This window comes from Triticum dicoccoides, chromosome 5A (assembly GCF_002162155.2).
Source record: "Triticum dicoccoides isolate Atlit2015 ecotype Zavitan chromosome 5A, WEW_v2.0, whole genome shotgun sequence".
NCBI classification, from domain to species: Eukaryota; Viridiplantae; Streptophyta; class Magnoliopsida; order Poales; family Poaceae; genus Triticum; species Triticum dicoccoides.
In genome coordinates, this window is record NC_041388.1 from 42,149,929 (window position 1) to 42,155,525 (window position 5,597).

Consider the following 5,597-nt stretch of genomic DNA (forward strand, 5'->3'; position numbering starts at 1 on the left):
GAATAAGTAGGATTGACATTTTAAACAGTGAAACGTTCATAATTATGGTCAAACTCAAATAGTGAAACATGTGACTTCATGCTCAAGCTAAACTCCTAAGGGCTAATAGGATTGACATCTTACTATTGTCAGGAAAACAACAAGTGCAAACTTGGAAACGAGGGGGAATAGAATCCGAAAGTTAAGCGTGCTCAGGCTGGAGTAGTGAGAGGATGGGTGACCGGCCGGCAAGTTAGATGATTTGCAATGATGAGGGGTGATTAGAGACTAGAGGTTAAATTGAGCAATGATGAGGGGTGATTAGAGATTGAATTGTAAAATAATTCAGAAATTTGAAAATCGGAAAAAAATTATTTAAAAAAAATAAAAAAATAGTAAAATTTCCTTTAGTCCCGGTTGGTGTTACCAACCAGGACAAAAGGTGGAGCTCCAGACGGCGGCCATGTGGAGGGCCTTTAGTCCCGGTTCGTATAAGAACCGAGACTAAAGGGGGGGGGGGAGGGGGGGCTTTAGTACCGACCCTTTAGTCCCGGTTCCAGAACCAGGACTAAAGGCCCTCTGAAACCGGGACAAATGGGCCTTTTTCTACTAGTGACGTAGCTTGAATTCTACCTTGTATAGAACTTGCAAGCATTCGAATAACATTGGACCGGATTACAAAATATGTAGTATAATATTGTTGCATGGTCAAATAATTGTGCAGGGGAGCAGCAAGCGTTACTGTATAGATTTGAAACATAGAAACCAGTGGATCACCTTCCAAATGGTTAATGCCTAAACTTTCTAATCCAACAGAACACCTGCATTTTTTGTGAGCACAAAGAACTGTATCAATAAACAAAACAAATTCTAAAAATGAAGGAAGAATTGGGGGAAGAGGAGGTGCATGAAGGAGAGACAATTGGAACGAATTGGAGACCTGAACATCACCCATCGCTGCTGGAGATTGGTTTGCAAGAGTGGGGAGAGTGGGAAAGGAGCAGCGGCCTGTCTGGGTTATATGGCGTGCGTTAGTTGAATGTAGAATATGAGTCGCCATATGTAACTGACGTGCAGTAATGAATGGCCGGACCATCGACTGCTGTTAATGGGTGATTAATCTTTTAATCAATGATCGTTGATGATAGAACTCAATTGGTTGTTCGGGGCCACACACCATCCTTCCGCGCCTTGAAACCGAACGGATCGAAGTAGTCGAGCAGATCTCATGCCATCGCCAGGCGAACCCAGAGCAGCCGCCAGGGGATCCGTCGCTCTGGCAGCGGTCGGACACGGGTCGGGGCGTCGGGAGCCATGGGAAGAGCCGCCACGCCAAAGGTCGGAGAGGAGCGGCCTGTTTTTTGGCTGCTATAGGCCCATTAGGCCCAAATTAACCCGAGACGCCCAAAAAAGTAGCCAGAGCAGCGGCCCAACACAGTTTGCGGTCGCGTTAATAGCGCAGAAAACCTGATCAGATGCGATTCACAAAGAATCTAGCGTCCCAGAATGCTCAAAACTGACGATGGGATGGCTGAGAATGCTGATGGCCTGAAAGGGCAGGAAAAGTGCCCAATTATAATATATCTAAATAGCACATTACCAATCTAATCGAACAACTCATAGATCTTTAAGTATCCGATCTAGCAAAAATAATGGACGAATATCACGACTTCTGACTGAAGACGCAAAAAGGAAGCGCATTTTGACAGCCATATAAATGGTTTTCATCATTACAAAAAGCATTTAAATGCCTATCACTGTACGGTATAGAATAGGGGAAAAACATTTCTCAGTTTCTTTGCTACACTACTAGAGAAAAGGCTAGCAGCAGCACGGGTTTTAGGCCTATCAGCAGCGCGGGTGCCCGCGCTATCAATAAGGCGCTACAGCTAACTCTTAGTAGTAGCGCTGCCTGTACCCGCGCTACTACTATTGACTATAGCAGCAACACTTTTCAGGAACGCGCTGCTATTAGTTAGCTGTAGCGATTTCCTGGTCCCGCGTTACTGTTATATTTTTCATCATTTTCCCATTCCAGCTTCGATAAACTGCAATTTTCAGATACTAGGTACTACTAGATATCAATTTCATAAAGCATTATAGGTACTAGGTAGTACTCCCTCGGTTCGAAATTACTCGTCGTGGTTTTAGTTCAAATTTGAACTCAAACCACGACGAGTAATTTGGAACCGAGGGAGTACTAGATAACAATTTCATATATACTCAACATGCATCCTCAAGCAGTACAAGGTGACATCGACGGCAATCATCATATTTAGTTCTAGATGATATCAACGACAATCATCGTATGTAGTTCTACATGATGTCGACGACGATCATCATATGTAGTTCTAGATGATATAGCCACACACACATATGTAGTTCTAGATGATATCGACGACGATTATCATCCTCAAGCCTGGGCGGTGGGTGTTCCTGATAGTAATTAGGATGGCCTGTCCAACATGAAGATTATTGCCAACGAGGAATCTCTTCCACCCAACCGAGTTCAAGTGTGTGCGACCATCTGTGTCCATGCGGTAAGTACAGGTGGTGACGGAGCCCCTTGCGATAAGGCGTAGTCCAACTGAGCCTTCTTCATCAGGCTCGATACCACAACTCACAGATAGGTTCTTTGGCAATCTCTGAATAAGAAAAACATATCAATTAATAAATAGCCTCACACATACTCTTGCAAATATATTTCTATTAAGTCTAGATTTCTACACTATCAAAAGACACAGTACTATGCATTTGTACTAATTAATCATGAATTCTACTAATAAGTATATATGGATTATGTACACTATTAATAGTTTTTTAGATTCTACACTAATAAGCATGTGATCAGACTCTACATTAAAGTATATCATCGACTAGATTCCACAAAGCATATCATTGGACTCTACACTAAGCATATCATCGGATTCACTAAGCATATAATCGGATAATTTGCATTTGTAAGTATAACAATAAAGCATATATATATATATATATATATATCATCAAATTACTACATGCGGTACGTATAACATACCATTTCATGCCAATCGACCATGATACTTGTCAGGCGGGTCACGAATGGCACCCCGACAAAGTCATCACGTGGCGGAATTATGTCCCATAGGTTGCACACCTCCTTCTCGCTTAGCCTCATTCTTTAAGCTATGATGGCTTCATGAAGTGGGTTCTCATCATCTTCATTGAGTGGGTCTTCATCATCTTCATCATCTTCCACCAGGTTGATATAAATGACAACCAGCTTGGGTCATTCTGCTCTGAAGGAGAATCTGATCAACTCACCACCAGTAAGACGCATGCGAGCGAGGAAACGGGCCCATCCATCTCCTCCAATCTGCGACATATTGCGTCCTTTCTCGACCTCCATAGTGTACGGCCCCCCAGGAGCCTCAAATGTCACAGTGTCTCCTGTCAGCTTGTTGAATTTCAACCTCACATTGCATGAGACGATCTGTGTAAGAAAAGCAAAATGACACAATGCAGTAATGCCAACACTAAAAATAAAATAGTTATTACATTTCATCTAATTTCTTACCGCCGCATGACGAAAACTCGAATGGAAGTAGATGCCGAACAGCTTGCCAGTTGCAAGGGTGCTGGCGCACCTTGACTTGCACAGTCGACATAGTGGTGCTGATGGTGGCGCCATTTTCCTAAAGCAATATGAGCAAAGGATTAACGATTCACTTCACAGGAAAGAAAAACAGTAGCATGTGATATTTTTGGTTCTTCCGCGAGAAACAATTTTATGGACAATTATAATCCTAATTTGGCCCCTATTGCCTAAGATAATTGTTTAAACAAACAAGTGGCAAATTTAACTAAATTGGCACCTACATTTTGCCAAAAAATAACTTATTACAAAAAAACTAAATCGAGCATACTAAATCAACTAAATCAACTAGCATACTAAATCCACTAGCATACTTAATCAAAATGTTCTAAATCAACTAGCCTACTAAATCAACTAAATCAACTAGCCTACTAAATAAACTAAATCAAAATGTTCTAAATCAACCAAATCAACTAGCCTACTAAATCAACTGAATCATATCAACTAAATCAAAATGTTACATATGAAAGCCTACTAAATCAAAATGTATCAGGGAGGAGGGACAAGGAGGGGCGACTCGAGGAGGGAGAAGATAGTAGGACGGAGGAGGAAGGCGGAGCGAGGAGGGGCCGGCCTGCGGCGAGTGGAGGAAGGACGGATCGAGGAGGAAGGCGGAGCGAGGAGGGGCCGGCCAGCGGCGAGTGGAGAGAGGACGGAGGAGGAGGCCGGTACCGAGTCCAGCGAGGAGGATGAGGCGACAGCGGCGCAGATCGGGGGAGGGGCGACGGGGGATGACCGGCGGCGCGGGGGGTGAGGAGGAGACCGAATGAGTGTGTGTGAGTGTGATCTGTGAATGAGGCTTGTGAGTGGGGGGAGATGGAATGGCATAGCAGTAGCACGCTATAGGTGAATGCGCTACTGCTAAACGACCTATCAGTAGCGCTGTTTAGTTTAATGCGCTGCTGCTATAACTGGCCTCGCGTCGGCATCGTGGGAATTTTAGCAGTAGCGCTTCTTGGAGTGCACGCGCTACTGATAAACTTGTTTCAGCAGCGAGTTTATATAGCCCGCGCTACTGCTACTTAGCAGCAGCGCCTGATTTTAAAGCGCGCTGCTGGTAAGATTCTGTGTATAGGCTTTTCCCTAGTAGTGCTAGCAGAGTTTGAATCAGAAACTGTGCGTCCGTGCATATTTTAGAAGTAAAATGGGAGTGTTAGAAGTCTTCATGCAAATAATTGCTTCTCATTTACTCAGGAACTTCGAATGGCACATTAGAAAGGTCACAGAGAGAAAACATATAAACACACTGATGTACTCGTATATCCTTCGTGCATGTGTCCAAATTGCACCCATGACCATGGCATCTTTGGAGCCGGTTATTTCCTGGGTTTTTCTTCTTTGCCACCTTTGTACCCTCCTTCGAGCTCATATACGAAGTTCTCAACTACCGCCTTCGGATTGTAAGACTGCTCATGATCTCATATTTGGAAAGGTTTCATGGCTGCTCTAGTCAGTCTTGCGTACATGTCTATCTACTGGCCATCCTCCCTTCATATTTGCAATTGCACTGCAAACCAACTAATTGAAAGGGTCAAGTGCGGATTTGATATGACTTGTTAGGAGGAACACAATTTTAGCATCACGCATACCTGCTTGTTCTCGTGCTCCTCAGAATCTTCAAAGTCATTCCTGTCTTTCAGAAGCTTGTTGTGTGAATTCTACACACAGGGGGGTTTGTGGTCTGCATGATGCAATGGTACAAACCAGCCATTGTCGTCAGAAGGTTGCAATTGAATCATTGCTTTACTCATTCAGGCATCTCTTTTCAATACCCTCAAGTCAATGTCAACTGTCTATAATTCTCGCTAGCATGGTATAGGACTAATTATAAATGAGCACCTATATCCAGAATTTACCTGACATACGAGTTCCTGGGGGCAGCAGTTATTGTCACCGTTGGTGTTACTACATCCATAATGGATACCATAACTAACTTCACCAGAATACAGATTCTGGAATTCATATGACTGCTAAAGAATTGAAT